The sequence below is a fragment of the Salmo trutta genome, chromosome 4 (assembly GCF_901001165.1).
Source record: "Salmo trutta chromosome 4, fSalTru1.1, whole genome shotgun sequence".
Taxonomy (NCBI): Eukaryota; Metazoa; Chordata; class Actinopteri; order Salmoniformes; family Salmonidae; genus Salmo; species Salmo trutta.
Genome location: NC_042960.1, coordinates 25824235 through 25848534, shown reverse-complemented (window position 1 = coordinate 25848534; position 24300 = coordinate 25824235). Strand labels below are relative to the sequence as shown.

Here is a 24300-nt window from a genome sequence, read left to right as displayed (position 1 = left end):
TGAACACTTTTTGCCAAACAAGTTTGTTCCCCTGACTGTTTATTGATGAATTGGCAACTGAAAAAGTAGCAAAGAGGCTGTTTTGGTGCAATTTGGCTAATAAAGAATAGGCATGTATATGTACACATTAGTTTTTCATTAGTTAGCTAAGTTCATGTTTTTGTTGTTATTGCATTTCAGGTGGAGAGGGAGTAATATCATTAGAAAGGAGCATGCTGACAGACCAGGAAGAAAGCTGTTGTTGCACAGCAGAGGTTTTACAGTCAATGCATATGAACTGAAGTGTGTGTAAATTTCCCACTTACAGTTGAAGTTGGAAGTTTACATACACCTTAGCCAAATACATTTAAACTCAGTTTTTCACAATTCCTGACATTTAATCCTAGTAAACATTCCCTGTCTTAGGTCAGTTAGGATCACCACTTTATGTTAAGAATGTGAAATGTCAGAATAATAGTAGAGAGAATTATTTATTTCAGCTTTTATTTCTTTCATCACATTCCCAATGGGTCAGAAGTTTACATACACTAAATTAGTATTTGGTAGCATTGCCTTTAAATTGTTTAACTTGGGTCAAATGTTTGGGGTAGCCTTCCACAATCTTCCCACAATAAGTTGGGTGAATTTTGTCCCATTCCTCCTGACAGAGCTGGTGTAACTGAGTCAGGTTTCTAGGCCTCCTTGCTCGCACTTGCTTTTTCAGTTCTGCCCACACATTTTCTATAGGATTGAGGTCAGGGCTTTATGATGGCCACTCCAATATACCTTGACTTTGTTGTCCTTAAGCCATTTTGCCACAACTTTGGAAGTTTGCTTGGGGTGATTGCCCATTTGGAAGACCCATTTGCGACCAAGATTTAACTTCCTGACTGATGTCTTGAGATGTTGCTTCAATATATCCACGTAATTTTCCATCCTCATGATGCCATGTATTTTGTGAAGTGCACCAGTCCCTCCTGCAGCAAAGCACCCCCACAACATGATGCTGCCACCCCTGTGCTTCACGGTTGGAATGGTGTTCTTCGGCTTGCAAGTGACCCCCTTTTTCCTCCAAACATAACGATGGTCATTATGGCCAAACAGTTCTATTTTTGTTTCATCAGACCAGAGGACATTTCTCCAAAACATACGATCTTTGTCCCCATGTGCAGTTGCACACCGTAGTCTGGCTTTTTTATGGCAGTTTTGGAGCAGTGGCATCTTCCTTGCTGAGCGGCCTTTCAGGTTATGTCGATATAGGACTCGTTTTACTGTGGATATAGATACTTTTGTACCTGTTTCCTCCAGCATCTTCACAAGGTCCTTTGCTGTTGTTCTGGGATTGATTTGCACTTTTCGCACAAAAGTACACCCATCTCTAGGAGACAGAACGCGTCCCCTTCCTGAGCAGTATGATGGCTGCGTGGTCCCATGGTGTTTATACTTGCAGAAGCTTGTAAAGCCATGATATCATTTTCTGGAATTTTCCAAGCTGTTTAAAGGCACAGTCAACTTAGTGTATGTAAACTTCTGACCCACTGGAATTGTGATACAGTTAATAAATTGTTGGAAAAATTACTTGTGTCATGCACAAATTAGATGTCCTCACCGACTTGCCAAAACTATAGTTTGTTAACAAGAAATTTGTGGAGTGGTTGAAAAACAAGTTTTAATGACTCCAACCTAAGTGTATGTAAACTTCCGACTTCAACTGTATCATTGGCACTAACAAAAGTTTTGGATTGTTCAGCAACATGAGCAGTAAATGCTAACACGATATTGGTGATGAAAAGTATGTAACGGAGGTGACTATGTACAGTATCTACATATTAGAAGCTGCCCCCATACATTGTATTATATGCCCAGAACCTAATTCACCTGGTACAGGTTTCCCCCAGACAATTATAAGGTGCGCCACCCTTCCCAAAGCTACCTCTCTATATCCAGTTTTAACTTAATGACATTCTCTACTGTGTTACCTGCTACGCACTCATTAATGCCAGTGTGCCTGTGGAATGAGCCTATAGCTGCCATGTGACCTGACGGGAGGACGAACTACGAAATCAACAAGCCACTGTGGACCGGATTGAAGGTTGCCGGCAAGCGAGAAGGAATGGAGAGGAGGCCTTTTGGGAAATTTGTAGGGTGAACGATTCACCCTTCCCAAAGTTAAGTACCTCTCCATATTCCATTCCCAACATTTCACCTGCTAGCCCTGCCTGCCGATGTTTTCAACTGCTTTGTGTGCTACGCACTCGTTAATGCCAGTGCACGTACTGTGAACCAGAGAGGAGGCCTTTTGGGACACTGGTAGCCTACTAAGTAGCCTTCCCTTCTTTTACATTTTTTTTATTTCACCTTTATTTAACCAGGTAGGCCAGTTGAGAACAAGTTCTTATTTACAACTGCGACCTTGCCAAGATAAAGCAAAGCAGTGCGACAAAAACAACAACACAGAGTTACATATAAACAAACGTACAATCAATAACACAAAATAAAATAAAATAGAAAAATCTATGTACAGTGTGTGCAAATGTAGAAGAGTAGGGAGATAGGCAATAAATAGGCCCTAGAGGCGAAAATAATTACAATTTAGCATTAATACTGGAATGATAGATGTGCAGATGATGATGTGCAAGTAGAGATACTGGGGTGCAAAAGAGCAAGTGGGTAAGTAATAATATGGGGATGAGGTAGTCGGGTGTGCTATTTACAGATTGGTTGTGTACAGGTACAGTGATCGGGAAGCTGCTCAGACAGCTGGTGCTTAAAATTAGAAAGACTCCAGCTTCAGAGATTTTTGCAATTTGTTCCAGTCATTGGCAGCAGAAACTGGAAGGAAAGCAGCCAAAGGAAGTGTTGGCTTTGGGGTTGACCAGTGCAATATACAGTATCTCACAAAAGTGAGTACACCCCTCACATTTTTGTAAATATTTGAGTATATCTTTTCATGTGACAACACTGAAGAAATGACACTTTGCTACAATGTAAAGTAGTGAGTGTACAGCTTGTATAACAGTGTAAATTTGCCATTTTCCCTCCCCGGTGTCATGTGACTCGTTAGTGTTACAAGGTCTCATGTGTGAATGGGGAGCAGGTGTGTTAAATTTGGTGTCATCGCTCTCACACTCCCTCATACTGACTGGTCACTGGAAGTTCAACATGGCACCTCATGGCAAAGAACTCTCTGAGGATGTGAAAAAAAGAATTGTTGCTCTACATAAAGATGGCCTGGGCTATAAGAAGATTGCCAAGACCCTGAAACTGAGCTGCAGCACGGTGGCCAAGACCATACAGCGGTTTAACAGGACAGGTTCCACTCAGAACAGGCCTCGCCATGGTCGACCAAAGAAGTTGAGTGCACGTGCTCAGCGTCATATCCAGAGGTTGTCTTTGGGAAATAGACGTATGAGTGCTGCCAGCATTGCTGCAGAGGTTGAAGGGGTGGGGGGTCAGCCTGTCAGTGCTCAGACCATACGCCGCACACTGCATCAAATTGGTCTGCATGGCTGTCGTCCCAGAAGGAAGCCTCTTCTAAAGATGATGCACAAGAAAGCCCGCAAACAGTTTGCTGAAGACAAGCGGACTAAGGACATGGATTACTGGAACCATGTCCTGTGGTCTGATGAGACCAAGATTAACTTATTTGGTTCAGATGGTGTCAAGCGTGTGTGGCGGCAACCAGGTGAGGAGTACAAAGACAAGTGTGTCTTGTCTACAGTCAAGCATGGTGGTGGGAGTGTCATGGTCTGGGGTTGCATGAGTGCTGCCGGCACTGGGGAGCTACAGGTCATTGAGGGAACCATGAATGCCAACATGTACTGTGACATACTGAAGCAGAGCATGATCCCCTCCCTTCCGAGACTGGGCCGCAGGGCAGTATTCCAACATGATAACGACCCCAAACACACCTCCAAGACGACCACTGCCTTGCTAAAGAAACTGAGGGTAAAGGTGATGGACTGGCCAAGCATGTCTCCAGACCTAAACCCTATTGAGCATCTGTGGGGCATCCTCAAATGGAAGGTGGAGGAGTGCAAGGTCTCTAACATCCACCAGCTCCGTGATGTCGTCATGGAGGAGTGGAAGAGGACTCCAGTGGCAACCTGTGAAGCTCTGGTGAACTCCATGCCCAAGAGGCAGTGCTGGAAAATGATGGTGGCCACACAACATATTGACAGTTTGGGCCCAATTTGGATATTTTCACTTAGGGGTGTACTCACTTTTGTTGCCAGCGGTTTAGACATTAATGGCTGTGTGTTGTGTTATTTTGAGGGGACAGCAAATTTACACTGTTATACAAGCTGTACACTCACTACTTTACATTGTAGCAAAGTGTCATTTCTTCAGTGTTGTCACATGAAAAGATATAGTCAAATATTTACAAAAATATGAGGGGTGTACTCACTTTTGTGAGATACTGTACCTCCTGGAGCGCGTGCTACGGGTGGGTGTTGCTATGGTGACCAGTCAGCTGAGATAAGGTGGGGCTTTAGCTAGCAAAGACTTATAGATGGCCTGGAGCCAGTAGGTTTGGCGATGGATATGTAGTGAGGGCCAGCCAATGAGAGCATGCAGGTCGCAGTGGTGGGTAGTATATGGGGCTTTGGTGATAAAACGGATGGCACTGTGATAGACTACATCCAGTTTGCTGAGTAGAGTGTTGGGGGCTATTTTGTAAATGACATCGCCGAAGTCAAGGATCGGTAGGATAGTCAGTTTTACAATGGTATGTTTGGCGGCATGAGTGAAGGATGCTTTGTTGCGATATAGGAAGCCGATTCTAGATTTAATTTTGGATTGGAGATGCTTAATGTGAGTCTGGAAGGAGAGTTTACAGTCTAACCAGACACCTAGGTATTTGTAGTTGTCCACATATTTTAGGTCAGAACCGTCCAGAGTAGTGATGCTAGTCAGGCGGGAGGGTGCGGGCAGCAATCAGTTGAAGAGCATGCACTTAGTTTTAATAGCATTTAAAAGCAGTTGGAGGCCATGGAAGGTGTGTTGTATGGCGTTGAAGCTCGTTTGGAGGTGTCCAAAGAAGGGCCAGATGTATACAGAATGGTGTCATCTGCGTAGAGGTGGATCAGAGAATCACCAGCAGCAAGAGCGACATCATTGATATATACAGAGAAAAGAGTTGGCCCAAGAATTGAACCCTGTGGCACCCCCATAGAGACTGCCAGAGGTACCGGACAACAGACCTCCGATTTGACACACTGAACTCTATCTGAGAAGTAGTTGGTGAACCACGCGAGGCAGTCATTTGAGAAGCCAAGGCTATTGCGTCTGCCAATAAGAATGCGGTGATTGACAGAGTCGAAAGCCTTGGCCAGGTTGATGAAGGTCAGCTGCACAGTACTGTCTTTTATCGATGGCGGTTATGATATTGTTTAGGACCTTGAGCATGGCTGAGGTGCACCCATGACCAGCTCGGAAACCAAATTGCATAGTGGAGAAGGTATGGTGGGATTCAAAATGGTTGGTGATCTGTTTGTTCAATTTTAGAAAGGCAGGGCAGGATGGATATAGGTCTATAACAGTTTGGGTCTGGAGTGTCTCCCCTTTGAAGAGGGGGATGACCGCGGCAGCTTTCCAATCTTTGGGGATCTCAGACGATACAAAAGAGGTTGAATAGGCTAGTAATAGGGGTTGCAACAATTTCTGCAGGGGGTGCTGAGATGTTGGCCAAGGTAGGGGTAGGCAGGTGGAAAGCATGGCCAGCTGTGGAAAAATGTTTATTGAAATGATCGATTATTGTAGATTTATCGGTGGTGACAGTGTTTCCTATCCTTATGTAACAGTATAGCTTCCGTCCCTCTCCTCGCCCCAACCTGGGCTTGAACCAGGGACCCTCTGCACACATCAACAACTGACACCCCACGAAGCATCGTTACCCATCGCGCTACAAAAGCCGCGGCCCTTGCAGCGCAAGGGGAACAACTACTTAAGGTTGCAGAGTGAGTGACGTCAACGATTGAAACGCTATTATCACGCACCACCGCTAACTAGCTAGCCATTTCACATCGGTTACACTTAGTGCAGTGGGCAGCTGGGAGGAGGTGCTCCATGGACTTTACAGTGTCCAAAAACTTTTTGGAATTAGTGCTACAGGAAGCAAATTTCTGTTTGAAAAAGCTAGCCTTAGCTTTCCTAACTGACTGAGTATATTGGTTCCTGACTTCCCTGAAAAGTTGCATATCGCGGGGGCTATTCGATGCTAATGCAGAACGCCACAGGATGTTTTCGTGCTGGTCAATGGCCGTCAAGTCTGGGGTGAACCAAGGGCTATATCTGTTCTTAGTTCTACATTTTTTGAATGGAGCATGCTTATTTAAGATGGAGAGGAAAGCACTTTTGAAGAGTAACCAGGCATCCTCTACTGACGGGATGAGGTCAATATCCTTCCAGGATACCCGGGCCAGGTTGATTAGAAAGGCCTGAAGTGTTTTAGGGAGCGTTTGACAGTGATGAGGGGTGGTCGTTTGACCGCGGATCCAGTACACACGCAGGCAATGAGACAGTGATCGCTGAGATCATCGTTGAAGACAGCAGAGGTGTATTTAGAGGGCAGGTTGGTCAGGATGATATCTAAGAGGGTGCCCATGGGTACGGATTTAGGGTTGTACCTGGTAGGTTCCTTGATGATTTGTGTGAGATTGAGGGCATCTAGCTTAGATTGTAGGACGGCCGGGGTGTTAAGCATGTCCCAGTTTAGGTCACCTAACAGTACGAACTCTGAAGGTAGATGGGGGGTGATCAATTCACATATGGTGTCCAGGGCACAACTGGGGGCCGAGGGGGGTCTATAATGAGCGGAAACGGTAAGAGACTTGTTTCTGGAAAGGTGGATTTTTTAAATTAGAAGCTTGACTTGTTTGAGCACAGTACTGGATAGTATGATAGAACTCTGCAGGCTATCTCTGCAGTAGATTGCAACTCCGCCCCCTTTGGCAGTTCCATCTTTTCAGAAAATGTAGTAGTTGGGGATGGAAATTTCAGGATTTTTGGTGGCCTTCCTAAGCCAGGATTCAGACACGGGTAGGACATCCGGGTTTGCGGAGTGTGCTAAAGCAGTGAATAAAACAAACGGAGGAGGCTTCTAATGTTAACATGCATGAAACCAATGCTTTTACGGTTACAGAAGTCAACAAATGCCTGGGGAATGGGAGTGATGCTGTGGGCTGCAGGGCCTGGGTTAACCTCTACATCTCCAGAGGAAAAAAGGAGGAGTAGGATAAGAGTAAAGGCTAAAATAACTGGTCTTCTAGTGCGTTCGGAACAGAGAGTAAAAGGAGCAGGTTTCTGGGCGCGGAAGAATAGATTCAAGGCATAATGTACAGACAAGGGTATGGTAGGATGTGAGTACAGTGGAGGTAAGCCTAGGCATTGAGTGACGATGAGAGAGGTTTTGTCTCTAGAGGCACCATTTAAACCAGGTGCAGTCACCACATGTGTGGGGGGTGGAACATAAGCAGGGCATATTGAGCAGGGCTGGAGGCTCTACAGTGAAATAAGACAAAAATTACTAACCAAAACGGCAATAGACAAGGCATATTGATATTAGGGAGATATTAGGGAGAGGCATGTGTAGCCGAGTGATCATAGGGTCCAGTGAGTAGCTAGACGAGCTAACAGGCCCGGGGCCAGCAGCAGGCTAGCAGGTGGGCCTCGGGGACGAAGCAATGGGAGAGTCTGTTAAACCCCCTCGGACGATTACGTCGGCAGACCAGTCGTGATGGATTGGCGGGGCTCCGTATCGGCAGCAGAGGGTCCAGGCCAATTGGCATAAGAGGTATAGAAACCCAGGAAATTATCTGATGGAATTCTTTGACTAGAAGAGAAAAGGGCCTAGCTTGAGGCTAGCTCCAGGCTAACTGGTGTTTGCTTTGGGACAGAAACCCCCTCGGACGGTTACTTCTCGTTCCATCTGCACCAGTAAAGACTCCCAGCTGGGGCGAATTCCTTTCGATCGCACTCAACAAGTCTTGTGGATTATAGAAACTTTTTGCCTGAACACTCACCGCTCACATCTGAACAATGAGTCACTAGTGTCCCCCCACAGGCTCTTACTACAAAAACCATTGAAAACCTGAACTTTCGTGAATAGACATGATTGAACTTTATTGATACCGGATAACGTTACTTGAGCCACTATCGCCTGCCTCCATTTACGTTGGTTTAAATGAATGCAGGGCCAGACAGGTTACCAGGATTTGCACTCACAGCATGCACGGACCAACTGGCAAGTGTCTTCACTGACATGTTCAACCTCTTGCTGCCCGAGTCTGTAATACTAACATGTTTCAAGCAGACCACCATAGTCCCATGTGCTGAAGAATGCCAAGGTAACCTGCCTAAATGACTAACGCCCCGTAGTACTCTCATCTGTAGTCATGAAGTGCTTTAAAAGGATGGTCATGGCTCTCATCAACACCATCATCCCGGAAACCCTAGAACCACTCCAATTTGCATACCGCTTCAACAGATCCACACAATCTCAATTGCACTCCACACTGCCCTTTCCCACCTGGACAAGAGGAACAACTATGTGAGAATACTGTTAATTGACTACAACTCAGTGTTCAAAACCATAATGTCCACAAAGCTCATCACTTATCAAAGGACTCTGGGACTAAACACCTCCCTCTACAACTGGAAACCCAGACTTCCTGACAGACCCCCCAGGTGGTAAGGGTAGGAAACAACACATCCGCCACGCTGATCCTCAACACAGGGGCCCCTCAGGGGTGAGTGCTCAGCCCCCTCCTGTACTCCCTGTTCACTCATGACTGCACAGCCAGGCACGACTCCAACACCATCATTACATTTGCCGATGACACAACAGTGGTAGGCCTGATCACCAACAACAACGAGACAGCCTATAGGGAGTAGGTCAGAAACCTGGCCGTGTGGTGCCAGGATAATAACCTCTCCCTCAACGTGATCAAGACAAAGGAGAGGATTGTGGACTACAGGGAAAAAGAGGACTTAGCACGCCCCCATTCTCATCGACGGGGCTGCACTGGAGCAGGTTGAGAGCTTCAAGTTCCTTGGTGTCCACATCACCAACAAACGAACATGGTCCATGCACACCATGACAGTCATGAAGCGGCCACAACAAAACCTATTCCCCCTCAGGAAACTGAAAAAGATTTGGCATGGGTCCTCAGATCCTCAAAAGGTTCTACAGCTGCACCATCAAGAGCATCCTGACTGGTTGCATCACTGCCTGGTATGGCAACTGCTCGGCCTCCGACCGCAAGGCATTACAGAGGGTAGTGTGAGCGGCCCAGTATATGGGGGCAAGCTTCCTGCCATCCAGGACCTCTATACCAGGCGGTGTCAGAGGAAGGTCCTGAAAATTGTCAAAGACTCCAGCCATCCAAGTCATAGACTGTTCTCTCTGCTACCACACGGCAAGCGGTACCGGAGCACCAAGTCTAGGCCCAAGAGGCTTCTACCCCCAAGCCATGAACATCTACCGTAATTTCCGGACTATTGAGCGCACCTGAATATAAGCCGCACCCACTGAATTTAAAAATATATATTATTTTGAACATAAATAAGCCGCACATGTCTATAAGCCGCAGGTGCCTACCGGTACATTGAAACAAATTAACTTTACACAGGCTTTAACGAAACACGGCCTGTAACAAAAATAAATAGGCTTTAACGAAACACGGCTTTTAACAAAAATAAATAGGCTTGAACGAAGCATGGCTTGTAACAAAAATAAATAGGCTTTAACGAAACACGGCTTGTAACAAAAAATAAAAAATTTGCAGTAAACGGTAGCCTACCAAGAAAGTCATTGGTCACTATCTTCCTTCTCCTGTGCACTGAAACCACTGAAGTCATCTCCTTCGGTGTCGGAGTTGAATAGCCTCAGAATTGCTTCATCCGATATTGGATCGTTTTCATTGTCGCTCTCGTCACTGTTTGACCTTAACCCGTTCGGCAATTTCATTGGTCTAATGAAAGCTTCATGCTGGCAAAAAACTGAGCACGTCACAGAATGTTTTTTGGAGAAAAAAAAATTGAAAGCGGGAAAAATCCATATATTAGCCGCGTCATTGTTTAAGCCGAGAGGTTCAAAGCGTGGGAAAAAAGTTGCGGCTTATAGTCCGGAATTTACGGTAGTCAAATGGCTACCCAGACTATTCACATTGCCCCCCCATCCCTTCTCCACACCACTGCCACTCTCTGTTGTCATCAATGCATAGTCACTTTAATTTGTAAGTCGCTCTGGATAAGAGCGTCTGCTAAATGACTTAAATGTAAATGTAATTTACTCTACCTACAGGTACATACTACCTCAACTAACCGGCACCCCCCAGAATATATTGTTATTTTTGACTGTTCCTCTTTAATTACTTGTTACTTTTTTCTCTCTTATTCTTATCTGTATTTTTTGAAACTGCGCTGTCGGTTAGGGTCTCGTAAGTAAGCATTTCACTCTACACCTGTTATATTCGGTGCATGTGACTAATACAATTTGATTTGATTAGAAGCACAAGCATTTTGCCACACACATTAACATCTGCTAACCATGTATGTGACCAATAACATTTGATTTGATTTGAATGGATCCAGGCAGTGGGACAGCAGGGTTTGGGATGCATGTTCCCCGGTTTCAGATACACCAGTGGTGGCGGCTGTCTGACGGAGCGTCATTCTTCTCTGCTGAAATACAAGCAGTAGAGTGGTCATTGGGATGGGTGGAAGGAGTGGGGCCTAAAAGGGTAATTTTGTGTTCAAACTCTGCTGCTAGTCTGGTTGCACTGAGAGAAGGGAAGTCAAATGCACGGCCAGACCTGATAATATAGCTGTTGATTAATTAAGGTGGGGCAGAAAGGGTGTAAGGTAGGTTTTCTGTGGGTCCCAGCTCATGGTGACGAAGGCTGCTTTGAAGAGTGAGGAGGTAGATGTGATGGTCCCGTTAGGGGGGATGGAATGTAGGAGCATCATAAGAGGGGTTGACCCAGGAGTCAACCCCTCGTTGACCCACGACCCGAGGGGAGTAGGCAGTTTTTCTCTATCCAGAATTATGTGAGGCAGTACGTATCTTGGGAGGGAAAGGAGGAATGGGGTTCTTTTGACAAGGCTGAGGTTGGGGCATTGTGGATTGCTAGTGGGTAAAAACCCAGATGGAAAGTGTAAGGAATGTGGGATGGTGGAGACTGTGAAGCATGTTGTGTTATATTGCAGACAGTATGCTGAGGATATTTTTCGGTGAGCTGACTGAGTTGGGTGTAATGTGTAACCACATTTTTCCTTGTAGCTATTTTGGGCACAAACAACAGGCAGAGCGAAATGGCAAGTTGTTGTGGTTTCTTTAGTCCACCTGCCTGCACCTACGGGTGTATATTTCACTCTCCAGCCTGAGAAAGGCAGCAGTACGCATTACCGCGTCTAGTGCGCCGGAAACGGACACGAATAAGAATAAGCCACCCACACAGATAGAACAATGAGATTTAGTTATACAAATATTTGACAACCATGCGCCTTACTTCCGGTTTCCGCTCCCGCCCCACTCACAGCCATCTTGGTTTTTTTCTGAACAAAAAAAGGGGGTGATAGAATAACACTGACGGGGAGAAGCATATTATAAATTGTAGAGACTTGACGGAAAGACGGATGTAGTGATACAATACGATATGAAAGGAAAGGGAGCAGGTGAGGTGGAAGACCAGCCGCACCCCGTATACAGCTAACGTTAGCTAGTAGTTAGCCAGCTAAGCTAACTGGCTAGTGGCTAACCAGTTCGGGACGGATTAAGGAGCTAGTCAGTCAGACAGCTAGCTAAGCGAGATAGCTTATGCTCAGCCCTACCGATACCCAGCCTAGGACATTGAGAACAAATCAAATTCATCGTCGGATGTATGTGAGAAGGAAATCGATGACAATGCATCGTACGTCGATTTGAGACGCCCCATTGAAGAGACCACCAGTAACGTTACTAGTATTGGAGAATATATATTTTTTCGTAGCTAGAGCGGGATCATAACAAGCCGTGGTAAGTGTTGCAATTTATTGTCAACAATGATGGCTAGCTAGTTAGCCGTCCATCTTAGCGCTATTTAGCCAGTTTGCGATTCTGGCCTTGGCGTGTATTTAGCATCAGAATAGGTTACTTATCAATTGACTGAAATTAATTGACTGGCCAGCTAGCTAGCTAACCAGCTAACGTTAACTGCCGTTGCTGGCAAGGCACAGCTAACTAGGTTGCTAAACTAACGACTGTATGGTGTTTGCAGACATCCATGGATAGCTAATTAGCCAACATGCTAAACTTAAGTCAACTGACAGTGACATGCTTGTGCCCAAAACATCATGTATTGTAACGACCCTGGGTTTATAAGCGCGGATATCGACCCTGCCGCTTGAGCATGCTTTTGGGGCACAGTCGATAGCGCGCTGGACTTCGGGCTAGAAGGCCGAGGGTTCGAGACCTGCACCCAGCCTGTTTCATTACAGTACCATCCTAACTATGACATTGTCTAATATGGATAACTAGCTAGATAGTTATCTAAATGACCACACTTATTTGAGAATACACTGACTTGTACACGTGTAGTTTAACAAAGTTGAAAGTGAGTGAGACTCATTGTATATTAGAATTTATTCTTAACTAGCTTGCCTAGTTAAATAAAAATACAAATTAAATGCATGGCGAGGCAAGGCCAAGCCTAGGTCCTAGTTGAAAATACATCCCATCCTCAACCTAGGGCGAGACCCGGGTTTGAACCCCGTCTGTCACTCAAGACTCATTACATGCCATGACACCATAGAAATAAGTGAATGACACATTATGGCTTTATTGTAGCCAAGCATTCCATGACCCAATTCCTTTCTTCCAGAATTAGTTCATCTAGCTACATGGCTAGAGCAGATTTGAATGCACAGTCCCCCACGTTCATTTACCCACAGTTTAGCTACTAGCTACCTACTTTACTATGATTCACATCACGCTGTAAAAAGGGTGAATACATACTAGAACAAAATGGGGGAAAATAGGGAATGGAAATTAGTGTAACGTTGGAGAATTGGATCAATTTCAAACCAAAAATATAGGCCATGAATTCACAACAGCTCAATATCTCCCTAGTGTTTATTACTTGACAACACCTATCGGTGATATGCTCAGTGTAGCCACGGATGACATCGCAGTTAACTAGAACAAGATGTAGGTCTTCTGCGCTAACATGAGTCTCGAATTGAGCACCAATAGGCTGTTATTGTGTAACAGAGCGTAGCATATTTAATATTTTACTCTAAAGCGGTGGGTTTGGTTCACTGGATTTATATAAAGACCATACAGTCCATGTAATGTACAGACATGGCATGTCCTTTCCACACACTCTTGCACACTCACAAACACTTGTCTCACACACATTATTTTAAAGGTTTGCTTTAAAGAGAGCATCCCAAGCCCAGTGGGGGGCCTGAGGCGATGTCTTGATGCATTCACTCCAGACTGAATCACTGGAGCTGGTTACGTTAGCTCTGCTCTTTTCTCTCCAGCGGTCACACTCAAAACCAACAAAGACTTAGGCATCCTTACTTTCTTTATTCCTTGAAATAGGCTAATCACTGATCTCACATATCATGAAGGTGGAAGGCCATGCTCGCACCTATACAACCATGTGAGATCAATTATTATTTTGAAGGAAGGAGGAGGCATTTGACGAGTGTTTGAATAGGAAAATAGGGACTTGGCTGTTTAACGGGATAGTTCATCATCAAAATCTAAATTTGTCCGGTGGTTAGGCTACATGTCATGATATTCCACACCATTTGCAAATCTATTAGATATCTGCAGGTCAGATATCAATCTCGAATGAATGGAAAATATAGGTGTCAATCACTTTTTGACAGCATCCCTTTTGATTCAAACTTAACTTTCTATACATGTTTGCCTGTGGAAGATTTGGTCAGAAAGTTACTTTTTGGACCTGAATGCCAAAACATTCAGGAGATAAAGGTGCTCAAAGTTGACCCATTTTGCATACTCCACCATACCATGAGACATCCATGTCTTCATCACTGGACAAGATGAACAGTTGAGTTTTCTGTCATTTTAAAAAGCTTACAATCATGGTTGTAAAACTATTGTAATATTTGTTTAAAAAATATACAGTACCAGTCAAGTTTACACCTACTTATTCAAGGATTTTTATTTTTACTGTGTTCTACATTGTATAATAATAGTGAAGACATCAAAACTATGAAATAACACATGGAATCATGTAGTAACCAAAAAAGTGTTAAACAAATCATAATATATTTAAGATTCTTCAAAGTAGCCACCCTTTGCCTTAATGACAGCTTCATACACTCTTGGCATTTTCTCAACCAGCTTCACCTGGAATGCTTTTCCAACAGTCTTGAAGGAGTTCCCACATATACTGAGCACTTTTTGGCTGCTTTTCCTTCACTCTGCGGTCCAACTCATCCCAGACCATCTCAATTGGGTGGAGGCCGGGTGATCTGATGCAGTACTCCATCACTCTCCTTGGTCAAATTGACCCAACACACCTCCAGGCTGTGTAAGGGCTTTGTCCTGTTGAAAAACAAATGATAGTCCCACTAAGCGCAAACCAGAAGGCATGGCGTATCGCTGCAGATTTCTAAGTACATCACTGACACTGTCACCAGCAAAGCAACATCACACCACCACCTCCATGCTTCACAGTGGGAACCACACATGTGGAGATCATCTGTTCACCTACTGTGCGTCTCACAAAGACAGCGGTTGGAACCAAAAATCTCAAGTTTGGAATAGAGGTCAACCGATTACGATTTTTCAACACCGATACCAATTATTGGAGGACCAAAAAAAGCTAAATAGACTAAATAGATTTAATGTATTATATTAAGTTAAGTTATATATATTTTGTTTGTAATAATGACAATTACAACAATACTGAATGAACACTTATTTTAACTTAATATAATACATAAAATCTATTTAGTCTCATTTAAATAATGAAACATGTTCAATTTGGTTTAAATAATGCAAAAACACAGTGTTGGAGAAGAAAGTAAAAGTGTCATGTAAAAAAGCTAACTTTTAAGTTCCTTGCTCAGAACATGAGAACATATGAAAGCTGGTGGTTCAATATTCCCAGTTCTTCAATATTCCCAGTTAAGGAGTTTTAGGTTGTAGTTATTATAGGAAATATGACGCGTCGACTTTCTCTATACCATTTGTATTTTTAAATACCTTTGACTATTGGATGTTCTTATAGGCACTTTAGTATTACCAGCCTAATCTCGGGAGATGATAGGCTTGAAGTCATAAACAGCGCTGTGCTGTTTAATATTGCCTGCTAACATGAATTTCTTTTAACTAAATATGCAGGTTAAAAAAATATATACTTCTGTGTATTGATTTAAGAAAGGCATGGATGTTTATGGTTAGGTACATTTGTGCAAAGATTGTGGTTTTTTTCAGCAATGCGCTTTTGTTAATAAATCACCCGTTTGGCGAAGTTGAAGTTGGCTGTGATTCGATGATAAATGAACAGGCACCGCATTGATTATATGCAACACAGGACAAGCTAGTTAACTACACATGGTTGGTGATATTACTAGGTTAACTAGTGATTATGTGAAGATTGTTTTTTATAAGGTAAGTTTAATGCTAGCTAGAAATTTACCTTGGCTCCTTGGAGCCACAAGGTCCTTTTGACGCTGCACTCACGCAACAGGTGGTCAGCCGGCCACAGTTTTTTTCGTGGATTGCAATGTAATCGCTGTCCAAAAAGGCAGATTACCGATTTATGAAAACTTGAAATCGACCCTATTTTAAATCGGTCGACCTCTAGTTTGGACTCATCAGACCAAAGGACAGATTTCCACCGGTCTAATGTCCATTGCTCGTGTTTCTTGGCCCAAGCAAGTCTCTTCTTATTATTGGTGTCCTTTAGTAGTGGTTCTTTGCAGCAATTTGACCATGAAGACCTGATTCACGCAATCTCCTCTGAACAGTTGATTTTGAGATTCCGTTTGTCTATATTTCTGTGTTTTTCAATATGTTTCCTATGGAGGATTGACTGTATAATTTCAAATGACAGAGATTCCATTTCAAGTCAAAATTCTCTGTGAACCTCCAACCATTTTTGTTGTACCATTTTTGAAAGTTGACATTTCTTTTTTATTCCCATTTTTAGTACATTTTTCAGTCATAACATGACATCCACCTTGTATTCAAGAGCACGCTGTGTCTCAACCGATTGTGGGCACAAAAAACTCAGATGATTTAAAATAGGGTCTAAGCTACAACATGCGAATATGAAAATTTGAGTTCACAAGTTTTTAGATAATTGAAGATTTAACACAGGCGGGGGGAATGTCATTTTTATAAAATAAAAATTACGAAATTATAAAATATACCGAACAATTTAAACGCAACATACAACCATTTCAAAGATTTTACAGAGTTACAGTTCATAGAAGAACGTCAGTCTATTTAAAATAAATTAGGCCATCTATGGATTTCACGTGACATGGCTGCACCACTGCCCAGGGGGGGCCTGGAAGGGTATAGGCCCAGCCAATCAGAATGAGTTTTTCCCCACAAGGGCTTTATTACATTATCATCATTTATTACATCAGTCCAGGTTCCTGACCTCAGATGAGACTGCAGGTGAAGAAGCCGGATGTGGAGGTCCTGGGCTGGCGGGGTTACACATGGTCTGCGGTTGTGAGGCCGGTTGGACGTAGGCCTGTTACGGTTACCGTATTATCGCCTCACCGGCGGTCACGAGTCATGAAGGTAATCAAATACCACGTGACCATTCAGTCACGGTAATTAGGCTTCTACAAGCTCTGATTCTGTGGCTGGTCATTAGTAGCCTACCAAACTTGCTAACTGCCTGTAAATCAGCACTCTATCGTCCCTCTAATCACTCTGGTGTCAATGCAACTGTATTCAGAAATCTAATGAAATATTTCATGGGAGTCCATGAGCTCATGTTGCTCAACATTTCTATAGGCTATGCAATTGTGCGAGGAAAGAGTGGCCTCTCTTAAAAAGAGGATCCTATCAGCTTTCTATAGGCTAGGCATACTATATTTGTTTCTGAACTTTCCTAATATTAAGCACATTGCTTATCTTTACAACAAGAGTCTAGCCTACCTGGCTGGCATGAAAATGAACCACGGGAAAAGTGTCCTCCATTCGCTATTTAGGTGCATAGATGACGTGTGTGACAATGGGCCATTCTAATTCAAAACAAATTACACACACACACACACACACACACACACATATATACATATACACACACAGTTGAAGTCAGAAGTTTACATACCTCAGCCAAATACATTTAACCTCAGTTTTTCACAATTCCTGACATTTAATCCTAGTAAGAATTCCCTGTCTTAGGCCAGTTAGGATCACTGCTTTATTTTAAGAATTTGAAATGTCAGTCATTTTCTATAGGATTGAGGTCAGGGCTTTGTGATGGCCACTCCAATACCTTGACTTTGTTGTCGTTAAGCCATTTTGCCACAAATTTAGAAGTATGCTAGGCGTCATTGTCCATTTGGAAGACCCATTTGCGACCAAGCTTTAACCTTCTGACTGATGTCTTGAGATGTTGCTTCAATATATCCACATAATTTTCCATCCTCATGATGCCATTTATTTTGTGAAGTGCACCAGTCCCTCCTGCAGCAAAGCACCCCGACAATATGATGCTGCCACCCCCGTGCTTCACGGTTGGGATGGTGTTCTTCGGCTTGCAAGCCTCCCCCTTTTTCCTCCAAACATAACGATGGTCATTATGGCCAAACAGTTCTATTTTTGTTTCATCAGACCAGAGGACATTTCTCAAAAAAGTACGATCTTTGTCCCCATGTGCAGTTGCAAACCGTAGTCTGGCTTTTTTATGGCGGTTTTGGAGCAGTGACTTCTTCCTTGCTGAGCGGCCTTTCAGGTTATGTCAATATAGGACTCGTTTTACTGTGGATATAGATACTTTTGTACCTGTGTCTTCCAGCATCTTCACAAGGTCCTTTGCTGCTGTTCTGGGATTGATTTGCACTTTTTGCACAAAAGTACGTTCATCTCTAGGAAACAGAATGCGTCTCCTTCCTGAGCGGTATGACGGCTGCGTGGTCCCATGGTGTATGGTGTTTATACTTGTGAACTGTTGTTTGTACAGATGAATGTGGTACCTTTAGGTGTTTTGTCTGAGGTCTTGGTTGGTTTCTTTTGATTTTCCCATGATGTCAAGCAAAGAGGCACTGAGTTTGAAGGAAGGCCTTGAAATACATCCACAGATAGACCTCCAATTGACTCAAACGATGTCAATTGACTCAAATGATGTCAATTAGCCTATCGGAAGCTTCTAAAGTCTTGACATTTTCTGCAATTTTCCAAGCTTTTTAAAGGCACGGTCAACTTGGTGTATGTAACATTTTTACCCACTGGAATTGTGATAGTGAATTAATCTCTGTAAACAATTGTTGGAAAAATGACTTGTCTTATGCACAAAGTAGATGTCCTAACTGACTTGCCAAAACTATAGTTTGTGAACAAGAAATTTGTGGAGTGGTTGAAAAACAGGTTTTAATGACTCCAATCTAAGTCTATGTAAACTTCTGACTTCAACTATATATATTTATTTAATTTATTTATTATTATTTGGCATATGTAAAGACAAGATTAAATCAACAATAGGCTGATGGGTGACAATATTAGCCTATCATTTTTGAATTATATCAATGCCTTTTTTTTGTGCGACTTTTTCGAATCATAGGCCTATGTTTTGTTGAGGTTTGTGTCATAACTGTATTGGCCAATAACTTCTTTAAATTAAGAAAATGTATCTGCTTTACAAGGGGTGTAGAGCCTAACTCGCATAAGCAGCGCGTGAGTTTCAAGTTTGGGGTAGGTAATTTTCACCATAAAAATGCACCTTTTATAATAAAAGCATTACATGCATAATCTTATTTGCGGCACTTTTGATTATGGGGTTTTCCAGCTAATAGAACATTTTGTGCTTATAGCCTACTCCCGTGTGCTCATTGCTGTGCTTATAATGTGAAGAAATAAACTATTAGGCTATCAACATTTTAAGCTAAAAGTTCTGATCTGTTGCGTCAGCCACATTGCGTAAAGGTTTTTGATGCTAGTGGTTAGGGTTGCACATTTTGGGGAATATTCAGAAGTGGTAACTTTAACGGGAATATATGGGAATTAATGGAAAAATAGGCAAATTGAAATTAATACCATTTAAATTTAGATGTTTTTTGCATTGGACATATCATATGGAGACAAACACAAACCTTTTACCTTATCATAAGTAGACATATTTGCAAATGATTAAATCCTTCCAATATAATTTAAAAAAATAATTTAGCTACCGACTGAAGTTTAATTAAATTAGTTGACTCTTTACACGGGATGATTTCACTGAACAACAAAAGGGAATATTGAATGATCCCCAATGATCCATCGCATCTCCCAAAAACGTTTTCAGCATCTGTAAAATGGTAGTCTAGAAACTAAAGCTTTGGTTGTCTTCCTCTCAGGCTTCCATGTTTTCTCCCTGTACCTCCTCAATGTCCACCTCTTGAACATCAGACTGAGTCCTCATCTTCACTGTCACTTTCCAACCTTGTTGAGGATGGCTTGTTGTCAGGCCCAAAAAGCCTCAAATTTGCCCAGGTGGCCACCAATTTTTCAGCCCTTGTATTGGTCAGCCTGTTGCGTGCTTTGGTGTGTGTGTGTGTTCCCAAAAAAGGACCAGTTGCATTCTGAGGTGGCTGATGATGGTGGGATTTGGAGGGGGAAAGAGCCTCAGATCCACAAAGTCCCTTCAACCAGGTGGCTGATGAGAAGTTGGCACAACTGCCATATTGCATCTCCATCCCAAAGCCCTTGCTTGGAAGTGTACTTCGCCAGACTGCCAAGAACCTTGCCCTCATCCAGGCCAAGGTGGTGAGACACGGTAGTGATGACACCATAGGCCTTGTTGATCTCTGCACTAGACAGGATGCTCTTGCCAGCATACCTGGGGCCCAACATGTACGCTGCGGTATGTGTGGGGCTTCAGGCAGAAGTCTTCACGCCTTTTGATGTATTTCAGAACTGCAGTTTGCTCTGCTTGGAGCAACAGTGAAGTGGGCAGGGCAGTACGGATTTTTTCTCTTACATCTGCAAGCAGAGTCTGAGCATCAGACAGGATGGCATTGTCTCCCTCAATCTGTGCAATGGCTACTGCTATAGGTTTCAGGCTGCTTACCACTCTCTCCCAAAATATATAATCCAGGAGGATCCTCTTGATTTGGCTGTCCATATCGGCAGACTGTGATATGGCCATTTTCTTGGAGAGACTGTCAAACATGATGACAACACCACCCCCAACGGGTGTTGCTGGGCAGCTTCAACGTTGTGCTTTTATTCTTCTCACTTTGCTTGGTGAGGTGGATTGCTGCTATAACTTGATGACCCTTCACATACCTAACCATTTCCCTGGCTCTCTTGTAGAGTATATCCATTGTTTTCAGTGCCATGATGTCCTTGAGGAGCAGATTCAATGCATTAGCAGCACAGCCAATGGGTGTGATGTGAGGTTAGGAATCCTCCACTTTAGACCAAGCAGGCTTCATGTTCACAGCATTGTCTGTCCCCAGTGCAAATACCTTCTTTGGTCCAAGGTCATTGACTGCCTTGAGCTCATCTGCAATGTAAAGACCGGTGTGTCTGTTGTCCCTTGTGTCTGTGCTCTTGTGGAATACTGGTTGAGGGGTGGAGATGATGTAGTTATTCCTTGCCCACGAACATTTGACCACCTGTCAGAGATGATTGTAATACAGTCTGCTTTCTCTATGATTTGCTTGACCTTCACTTGAACTCTGTTGAACTCTGCACCCAGCAAATGAGTAGATAAAGCATGTCTGGTTGGAGGGGTGTATGCTGGGCGAAGAACATTCAGAAATCTCTTCCAATACACATTGCCTGTGAGCATCAGAGGGGAACCAGTTGCATACACAGTTCGAGCAAGACCATCATTTCGCTGACTACTTTCCTCCGTTGAGTCAAAAAAACTTCTGATTCCAGGAGGACCATGAGCTGTTGCTATCGATAAGGTGTCTGATTCATCATTTTCACATCGAATAAAGTAGATGGACTTTTGTCAGAGGTTGCTTGTTGTGAGCGCTGAGGGAACTTTATGCACTTGGCCAGATGATTCTGCATCTTTGTTGCATTCTTCACATATGATTTGGCACAGTATTTGCAAATGTATACAGCTTTTCCTTCTACATTAGCTGCAGTGAAATATCTCCACACATCAGATAGTGCCTGTGGCATTTTCCTGTAAAGATTAGAAAAATGAGTTAAAAACAAAATACAATTCCATGTACAGATAATTGGTTAAGCAGTTAGATTAAACAACTGCTTTGTAAGATAAATGTTTAAAATGAAACATGTATGGAAACAGTTTAATTAACACTACTCAGTTAGCAGTCTCAAGCAAGCTAAAATCCACATGGTAGCAAAAACGATCAGAAATTGTTAACTAGTTATAAATTATTTAAACACACTTTTCTGTAGGCTACTATTTACTAGTTAACAAAAAATCATGTATGTCATATAAAATATATTCACCCCACCCAGTATTGTAATCAAAACATACCAGAAAGCATGCAGTCCTTGTCTCAGACTGTAGTAGTGTGGGCTCAATAGCATCTCATTAGTGTGCAAGATCTTGAGAATCAGCTGCACATGTGATGGAAGAATGCACTGTGCATGCAGAGGGTTGCAATTCCATTGAATTGGGGATAGTTTAACCTCTCTGGCGCATGTGGGACGAACTCCCACCTACGTAACAGCCACTGAAATCCAGTGGCGTGATTTTTGAATCGTTAGAAATACTATTACTTCAATTTCTCAAACATATGACTATTTTACAGCTATTTAAAGACAAGAATCTCGTTAATCTAACCCCACTGTCCGATTTCAAAAAGGCTTTACAACGAAAGCAAAACATTAGATTATGTCAGCAGAGTGCCCAGCCAGAAATAATCAGACACCCATTTTTCAAGCTAGCATATCATGTCACATAAACCCAAACCACAGCTAAATGCAGCACTAACCTTTTATGATCTTCATCAGATGACACACCTAGGACATTGTGTTATACAATACATGCATGTCTGTTCAATCAAGTTCATATTTATATCAAAAAACAGCTTTTTACATTAGCATGTGACGTTCAGAAAAAGCATAACCCCCGCAAACTTCCGGGGAATTTACTAACAGTTTGCTAAATTACTCACGATAAACGTTCACAAAAAGCATAACAATTATTTTAAGAATTATAGATACATTACTCCTCTATGCACTCGATATGTCCGATTTTAAAATAGCTTTTCGGATGAAGCACATTTTGCAATAATCTAAGTACATAGCCCGGCATCACAGGGCTAGCTATTTAGATACCCACCCAGGTCAGCCTCCACCAAAATCACATTTCCTATAAGAAAAATGTTCTTACCTTGCTTGTTCTTCGTCAGAATACACTGCCAGGACTTCTACTTCAATAACAAATGTTGGTTTGGTCCCAAATAATCCATCGTTATATCCAAACAGCGACGTTTTGTTCGTGAGTTCTAGACACTATCAGAATGCTTCATCACGGTGTCGCGCATGGCGCATTGGCGTGACAAAAATGTCTAAATATTCCATTACCGTACTTCAAAGCATGTCAACCGCTGTTTAAAACCAATTTTTATGCCATTTATCTCGTAGATAAGTGATAATATTCCGACCGGGAATATGCATTGAGCCTAAACAGCCGAATTAAATTTCTCCTCTGGAGCGAATCGTGCACGCGCCTCATTCAAAGGTCCTCTGAGCCGCCACTTGCCAAAGCCGATAATGTGTTTCAGCCTGAGGCTCCCTCGTCAACCTTCAGTTATTTCCCGGGTTCTGAGAGCCTATCGGAGCCCTGGGAATTGTCACGTTACAGCTAAGATCCTTACTTTTCAATAAACAGATGCAAGACGCACGACTCCTTGTCAGACAGGGTACTTCCTGCTTGAAACCTTGTCAGGTTTTTGCCTGCCATAGGAGTTCTGTTATACTCACAGACACCATTCAAACAGTTTTAGAAAATTCAGAGTGTTTTCTATCCAAACCTGAACAATAATATGCATATTCTAGCTTCTGAGTTGGTGTAGGAGGCAGTTAAAAATGGGCACATATTTTTTCCAAAATTCTCAATAATGCCCCCTATCTCAAAAAGGTTAAACAAAATATGCCACAAGATCTAGAATTGCCTTGTGTATCCCTCAAAAAAGGTTCACCGTTATAAGCTAACTTTTTTGATGAATTTAAGCAACATTCCCCAAATTCCCGGGCTTAACTTCCCATGGAAAATTTCCTGGAAATCTTCCGACCCTTTACAACCCTTCTAGTGGTTATATTAATTTGAGATCTATTGCATCCCACAACTGTACAAGACTATGTTTGGAATATTTTTATTTCTTGCACAGAATAGAATAGGTCTTTTGTACTGTGGAGGATAGTAGATTGACATAGTCTAGTGCTGTTCGTTAGGCCTACTCATCTTGTTGATTGATGAAAAGTAAATGTGGACAGTTCTTCCAGTATCTTCAATATGCACCTCGGAATTAGATAAGGACGCACGCAGTTGTGTATTCGATGTGTCAGTCTTCACTTGTAGTCTATGAGAAAGACATGATCACGTGATGGAGAGCAATGTGAGTGAGAGGTTCTTCGGAGAGCGCAGCACTCATGGAGAAGGGCACAACGCAGCACTCCGGGCCAAGGGCACAATGGCCACTGCCGCCAGGAAATTTGAAGCATTATCAAGTTCTTGTCAAATTGTGAATGAGACTGAAGTGTGTGTGGGTGTATAGCCTGCACAAAAAAACAAAGCAGAGCTCATGCTTTTCAAGCGACTTTTTTCAAATCATCGTTAGTCGCATCAAGCAGCCTTACCATGTATTAAAAATCAAAACGTAGAGCAACCAAAGTTACCACATTAATAAATCTAAATTAAGCATATAGGTGTGCCTATTTCTTTGTTTAACTGACGTGTATACCTATATAACGAAGGTACATGACGTAATGACGCTACTTCTGGAGTAGCAAGCTTTAGCTTGGTACCTAGCTAGCACCAATACAACCAGCCTGAAAACAATGACCAGTAGAAACTGCAGTCATTTTCATTATTCTTAGCAATGATTTAGGAATCCTTGTGAGTAAGTATTAGCCAGGTTGCCACTTGTTGTTTGCCTATTGAAATTGTACTTCAGTTCATGAAAATGAAATAA

At 42.8% G+C, this 24300-nt stretch overlaps 1 protein-coding gene across 3 annotated transcripts in view; it reads left to right on the top strand.

Moving 5' to 3' along the window:
• The first annotated feature begins 11492 nt into the window (after nucleotides 1–11492).
• LOC115192158 (serine/threonine-protein kinase TAO2) overlaps nucleotides 11493–24300 on the top strand; it is a 54696-nt gene continuing 41888 nt past the window's right edge. For 2 of the 3 annotated variants that reach the window (XM_029750356.1, XM_029750354.1), the window contains exon 1: nucleotides 11493–11998. The gene's annotated coding sequence lies outside the window, so the exon portion shown is untranslated. The remainder of the gene's footprint in view (nucleotides 11999–24300) is intronic. The other variant, XM_029750355.1, reaches the window with a different exon arrangement.